The sequence below is a fragment of the Salvia miltiorrhiza genome, chromosome 8 (genome assembly GCF_028751815.1).
Source record: "Salvia miltiorrhiza cultivar Shanhuang (shh) chromosome 8, IMPLAD_Smil_shh, whole genome shotgun sequence".
Taxonomy (NCBI): domain Eukaryota; kingdom Viridiplantae; phylum Streptophyta; class Magnoliopsida; order Lamiales; family Lamiaceae; genus Salvia; species Salvia miltiorrhiza.
Window position 1 is genome coordinate 12,711,984 of NC_080394.1, and position 7,596 is coordinate 12,719,579.

Here is a 7,596-nt window from a genome sequence, read left to right on the forward strand (position 1 = left end):
GTTGATGCTTTCTACATGGTACTTTACTTGCACAGAGCGACAAAGAATAATAATAATAATAATAATAATAATAATAATAATAATAATAATAATAATAATAATAATAATAATAAATTTCTTAATTTTGTATTTGAATAGAGTTGTGATTTGTGATCCATTATAGACTATGAATAACGTTGTATGATGCGTGCGTGAGTTGACTCTATCGTCACACGGTATTTAAATTTATTTGTTTAATAATTAATTTATTAAAAAATGGTATATAATGGAATAGTAGTACGTGATATAATTTTCTTAATTTTTCTTTAATTATATATGACATTTACTATGTAGGTATCACTTAAATGGGCAGCACATAGGATACATTTTGCACAATTATTTAGATCAATTCAGTTGACTAATCTAAAACTTGATGTCCCATTTAAATTTTCAAATGCTCGGATTTAGAAACTATTCATATAATTAAATTGATTGTGGAATTCTTCTGGATACAGATATATATTAGGGGATTTTTTTTTTAAATACCACATAATAAAAAGTAGAAGTTTTTTACATCCATTCATAAGAGTATAAATTTTTTATACCAAAGTGTATTAAATTACTACATTACCCTTACTATATATTAATAAGTTAAAAGAAATAATAAAGTATAAGTTACGGCTTGCACACGATGGCAAGACACGATCGTGTAGTCACTGTGTACATCCATCGTGTGCACAAGATACGGTCGTGTAGCCATCGTGTGCAAGCCATAACTTGTACTCCCTCCGTCCCAATAATCTTGTCCCACTTTCCTTTTTGGGTTGTCCCATTATTCATGTCCCATTTCCTTTTTGGGAAAAAATTAGGGGTCTCATTAAGGTTAATTATTTAGGGTATTAATTAATCATGTTAATTTACTCGGCTCTCTCTCTCTACCACCTCCCCCTTCTCCCTCTCTAAAGTCGTTCCACCATTTCCCCTCTGCAAATCAACCGGCGCCGCCGCTCCCTTCCTCTCTGTTCCGCCGGCGCCGCTGCTTCCTTTCCCTCTGTTCCGCAAATTTTGCCCGGCGCCAGCTACCCTCTTCTGCAAATTTCGAGCCCTAGCTTCTCCTAGAAGCCTTAAACTACATCGACGTCGCCTCCCCCCTTTCCCCTCTGTAAATCCGTCAATCTGCACAGATCTAGTCGAGTCGAGTTGGGTAGCTGTTGCTCTTGTTGAGTTGAGTCGATGGAGGCGCGGTTGTCGCTGGAGTCAGGGGGGAGAGGTCCGACGAAGGCCTCTCCAATCTGCACAGATCTAGTCGAGTCGAGTTGGGTAGTGCCCTCTCCAATTTCCACCGCCTCACCTCCGTCCTCTCGCATCCACTGCCTTTCCACTGGCCTCCTCTCATAGGCGCTGCCTCCATTCTTCCCCCTCTGTTCCGCCGGCGCCGGCGCCGCCTCCCCCATCCCCCTCTATTCACCCGGTGCCGCTTCCCTCTTTCCCCCTCTGTAAATCTGCCTCCCCCTTTCCCGCTCTGTTCCGGCGCCACCGCCTCTCGCCTCTCGCCTCTTCGCCTCACCGCCTCCGCCTCTGCCTCTCGCCACCACCTGTAGAAATCTGAGATCTGAGATGTTGTGAGGTGTTGCGCTGCTCTGAATCTGATGTGTGTTAAATTTTTTTGTTGGTTGTTTGAATGATGGTGTGTAATGGGTGGAGAGAGACAGACGAGGGGAAAGGAAGGATGCCGGCGCCGGCTTGCCGGAGTTGAGATCGACGTCGGCAGCATAATTTTGAAGAATTAATTGTTGCTTTGTTATCAATACTTAAATCAATTAACAATATAATTAAACATGTGGGCCATACAACTTAACCTCTAATACAACTCTCCTTAATACCCGTGCCGAAAAGAAACGGGACAAGATTACTGGGACGGAGGGAGTACTCTTTTATTTAGGGGTGTTTTAGTCTTTTTATTGATTTTGATATGAAAAACTTATACTCTTATGGATGGATGTAAAAAACTTTTATGTTTTATGCTTTAGTATAAAAAGATATATTCTTTCTATATATTATTTCTAGTTAAATCATATAACTAAAGAAAAAACACAAATAAGAAAAGATAAGATTACCACAATTCCGTCGTAAGCAAATGTTTTGAAGAAAAAAAGGGGCAAATAAAAAAGTTTTAAAACGTTTAAACACACTTCTCTCGAAAAGAAAGATTAAAAAAAATATTGATCAAACTTAAATATATGATTGTGAGTGGGGTAAAAGTTGAATTGTAGAGGTATTGTTAATTATACCATTATTTTTGTTAATCTTTTATTATCATTTAGGTGGGTAACAGGTAAAACTTCCACTCACTTGTACCTGCCGAATTATACCACCAAAAATTAAATTCTTAATTCTTTTTAACTGTCCTGTTTAATTTTCTGCACATTCATTTGTAATTTTGCAATGAAAAATGTTGTTACCATTAAGTAAACCTACAACTGTAATTAAGGAGGGCAAAACGCTGCGACATTTGAATTTAGTGGCAAAAAGTAACCTTTTAATTCATTTAAGAGACCAAATATATATTGATGGGATCAATTCAATTGGAGGTGGCGAGGGTTAAATGCATATTCTATCCATTACAATCACAACTGCAATAAATATAGTGGGAATTATCACATATAACCAATTTTCATAAAAACATGAGTTTTATAGCCCCACTTTATAATACATAAGTTAAACAATCATTTTAAGCTTAAAAGACTACAATACCCTTTGACTTTTATATATTTTTATTTAATATTAATATTTTATAATATATTTTTTATTTTTACAATTTCTTTCTTTTCTTATTTCTTTTTTTCTTCACCTTTCTTCTTCATCTTTCTTCTTCGCGTTTCTTCTTCACCTTTCTTCTTCACGTCGCCGTTCACCACGTCGTCGGAGCCTTCTTCACGTCGACGTTTACCACGCCGTCCAGCCGCCGTTGACTGCAGCCGCTGTTGATTTCAGCAGCAGCAGCCGCTGTTGAATGCAACCGTTGATTGCAGCAGTTGTCCGTCCGTATCACCGCCGTTCGCTGAACTCAGCCATGGCCGTTCGCGTCGAAGCCTGCCCCGACTGCCCAAGCTCCAACCCGCACATCCACCACCGTCAAGGCCGCTGCCGCCGGCCCTGCCATGTGCTGCTCTCGTTGATGCCGCGTTTTTCAAACCCTCACGTCCAATACTCGATGGAGTACTCGATGGAGTACTCGATCGAGTACTTCTCAGATTATTTTTCTCTTTTTCATTATTTTTTTAGGAAGTTGGTGCTAAATATGTATTTTGTAAGCTAAACTACTTTGATTTGATTTGTGGTTGGATTATTATGTATCGTGTTTTATAATAGCCAAATACACTCTCGTTGATGTTACAAACAAGTAAAGTGGATTGAAATCACAATAATTGAAAAAAAAATCATCGTTGTTCTTCACTACACAATGGAGTATTCGATGGCGTTCACCATCGAGTACTCCATCGAGTAGTGAAGAACAATCTTCAATTTTGCTCATTTTCTTGAGATTTGTAATGGTATAAAGCGTTCCGTCGGTCTTAAATAACGTGGTTATCCTAAATTCAATGAAAAATAAACATATTAAGTGTATTTAGCTGTTACACTTGAGTAAATGATAAAAGTGTAGTATATATACTACATAAGAGATAGTGTGAACTTTTATTTTGAAAATCAAAAGATGTGTCACATGTTCAAATGAAACATGTAATACCGACAATAATTATCATATATCGTGTTTTATAATAGTCAAACACACTATCGTTAACGTTACAAACAAGAAACATGGATTTAAATCACACAATCTTCAATTTTGCTCATTTTCTCGGGATTTGTAATGATATGAAGCGTTTCGGCGATCTTCAATAACGTGTTTATGCTAAATTCAATAAAGAATAAACATATCAAGTGTATTTAGCTATTACACTTGAGTAAATGATTGAAGTATAGTATATCTACTTCATAAGACATAGTGTGGACTTTTATTTTCAAACTTAGAATATGTGTCGTGTGTTCAATCAAAACATGGATTTTCGACAATGATTATCACACCTCGTGTTATATAATAGCCAAATATACTATCGTTGACATTACAAACAAGAAACGTGGGTTGAAATCACAACAATTGATTAAAAACCCATCATTGTTTTTCAGTACTCGATCGAGTACTCGATGGTGAATGCCGTCAAGTACTCCATCGAGTAGTGAAGAACAATCTTCAATTTTGCTAATTCTCTCGTTATTTTTAATGATATGAAGCGTTCCGTCGATCTTAAGTAACATGCTTATGCTAAATTCAACGAAAAATAAATATATTAAGCGTATTTAGCTATTGCACTAAAGTAAATGATTAAAGTGTAGTATATCTACTTCATAAGACATAGTGTGGACTTTTATTTTGAAACTTAAAATATGTGTCACGTGTTCAATTGAAACATGGATTTCTGACAATGATTATCACACCTCGTGTTATATAATAGCCAAATATACTCTGATTGACGTTACAAATAAGAAACGTGGGTTGAAATCACAATAATTGATTAAAAACCCATCATTCTTCTTCACTACTCGATCGAGTACTCGATGGTGAACGCCATCGAGTACTCCATCGAGTAGTGAAGAACAATTTTCAGCTTTGCTAATTCTCTCGTTATTTTTAATGATATGAAGCGTTCTGTCGATCTTAAGTAATGTGCTTATGCTAAATTCAATGAAAAATAAATATATTAAGTGTATTTAGCTATTGCACAAGAGTTAATGATTGAAGTGTAGTATATCTACTTCATAAGACATAGTGTGGACTTTTATTTTCAAACTTAGAATATGTGTCACGTGTTCAATTGAAACATGCATTTTCGACAATGATTATCACACCCCATGTTATGTAATAGTCTAATATACTCTCGTTGACGTTACAAATAAGAAACGCGGGTTGAACGCCATCATTCTTCTTCACTACTCGATCGAGTACTCGATGGTGAACGCCATCGAGTACTCCATCGAGTAGTGAAGAACAATTTTCAATTTTTCTAATTCTCTCGTTATTTTTAATGATATGAAGCGTTCCGTCGATCTTAAGTAACGTGCTTATGCTAAATTCAATGACGCTGCTCGATCGAGTACTCGATGATGAATGCCATTAAGTACTCCATCGAGTAGTGAAGAACAATCTTCAATTTTGCTATTTCTCTCGTTATTTTTAATGATATGAAGCGTTTTGTCGATCATTGTTCTTCACTACTCGATGGAGTACTGGATGGAGAACGCCATCGAGTACTCCATGGTACTCGATCGTGTACCCGATAGCACCATCGAGTAGTCGGTGTACTCGATGAACTACCGAGTACCGTATCGAATAATGATTTTTTTTCATTGTTTAGAGTACAAACGATGTAACATTTTTATTTATTAATTAATCCAAAAAAATAATACAAAAAAGATTATTATTTTTCATTACTCGGTGGTGTACTCAATGGAACCATCGAGTACACCATCGTGTACTCGATGGCACCATCGAGTACTCGGTGTACATCTTGCACAATTTTCAATTTTACTTATTTTTTCGAGATTTGTAATTAATGTTACATCTAATTATTAACGAATTATACGCTTGTACGAATTATAATCAAACCATCAAATATAATAATCAACTAAATTATCATCCAATCATCAAATATTATAGCCAACTACACATCAATTTAAAATAAAATCAAAATAGTTTAGTTTTCAAACAAAACTTCGATACATATCCATCAATGAGTCATATAACTCAACCTTCCACGCACTCAAGTTAATGCGTATAGTTACCCAATGAAATCTAACATTGCAAATTGCAATGACCTACACATTACAAAACACATATTTAGCGAATAAAAAAAAGAGCATAATTTCTGGCGAGTACTCGATGGAGTACTCGACCGTGTACTCGATCGAGTACTCCATCGTGTACTCGCGGCGGACAAGAGATGAGCGACATATTGCAGCAGCAGGGGCGGGCTTTGAGCCCTAGTTCAGCGGCGGAGAAGGGGACTTCGACGGCGGACAAGGGTCGGCGACGGGTTGGACGACAAAGGCTGGGCTTTGAGCCCTAGTTCGGCGGTGGAAAAGGAGGGCTTCGGCGGCAGCAGACGACGACGTGACCTGGGCTGGGCGTTCGTACGCGAGCTAGGCTTCGATGACGACAGGGCGACGTGGGCGACAGCGCGAAGCGTGGCTGAGCTTCGACGACGGCGATGGGTCTGACGGCAGAGCTGGGCGAGCGAAATTTTTTCTGGCGAGCTATGGATGTGGATTTCAATTTTGAGGGAGAGATGAAGAGATTATTTGAATTTCTATTTTGTGGGAAAAAATAAGGACGGGTATAATAGTATTTTCAACAAAAAAGGGTCATGTAACTTGTGTATTGAAAAGTAGGGCTATATAACTTATATATTTATGAAACATGGCTATAAAAAGATTTGCCTCATAAATATATAGAGAAGAAAAAAAATGGTAGTCATAAGAACTAGGTCAAATTTGACGGATGAAGAAAGAAATAATATTGCACAATAGCTTCTACAACACAACAATGATGTAGATCTTCATTATAGAGCAAAAAAGAAGTTGCACTACAAAATTTTCAGGTTGATATGAAGACCATTCGACGCATCTGGAAGTCAGCAACTACACAACAAGTATTGGGAAGACCTATACAGCTAGTATCAATGAAGAAATATGTCAAACATAGATAAAGACAAACAGGTACTTGATGTTGAGAAAGTCAGAAATATGTCGGTACTAGAGAGATCATCCCTCTGAATAATGTCATGTAACTTAGGTGTAAGTAAAAGCTTGCTTCATAGGTGGGTGAGGGAAAAGAAGATAAGGCCACACATTAATGCAATAAAACCATTTCTCCCCCCCCCCCCAATGTTAGGTAAGTTTTTGTGTTGTTTGGAATGTAAACTAACTTTATTGTTGTTGTTTTGGAACTAAAGTCTCAGCAAATTTCAATTATTTTGTATCATTAACTGTTTATGGGGTCAAGTTTTACAGTTTCATCATCCTATTTCAACCTACAATACTAGGAAACTAAGTTCCTAGTGATGACATAAATAAGATAGATTCAACCATGGAAAGAATCAGGCATCAAGATTAGGCACCACAAATTTCAGGCATCAAGAATCAGTCACTGACATCAAGATTTCAGTCAATAGCATCACCAGCCCAAATAACACCACTCACAAACAGAAAAGGTAAGATTCAAGTGCAATATCAAATTGCAAATGAGATTATCATATTTCAAGCAATGGCATCACCAACCCACATATCACAACCCTTAACCAGAAAACAAAGATTCAAATGCAGTATCATATTCAAATCATATTATCAAATTTCATGCAATGGCATCACCAGCCCACATAACAACATCTTTAACCAGAAATTAGAAGTGTCAATACAATAGAAAAAAAAATCCTAGCATGCGTTGTACCAACACCTTCAATGGTGATTCGGGCACCATTGTTCCAAAATCCAAGGCAGATTCATAGATCTGCATACTCATTTCATCGGTCACTGTTGACTCAAAGAAATCATTCAAAAAAT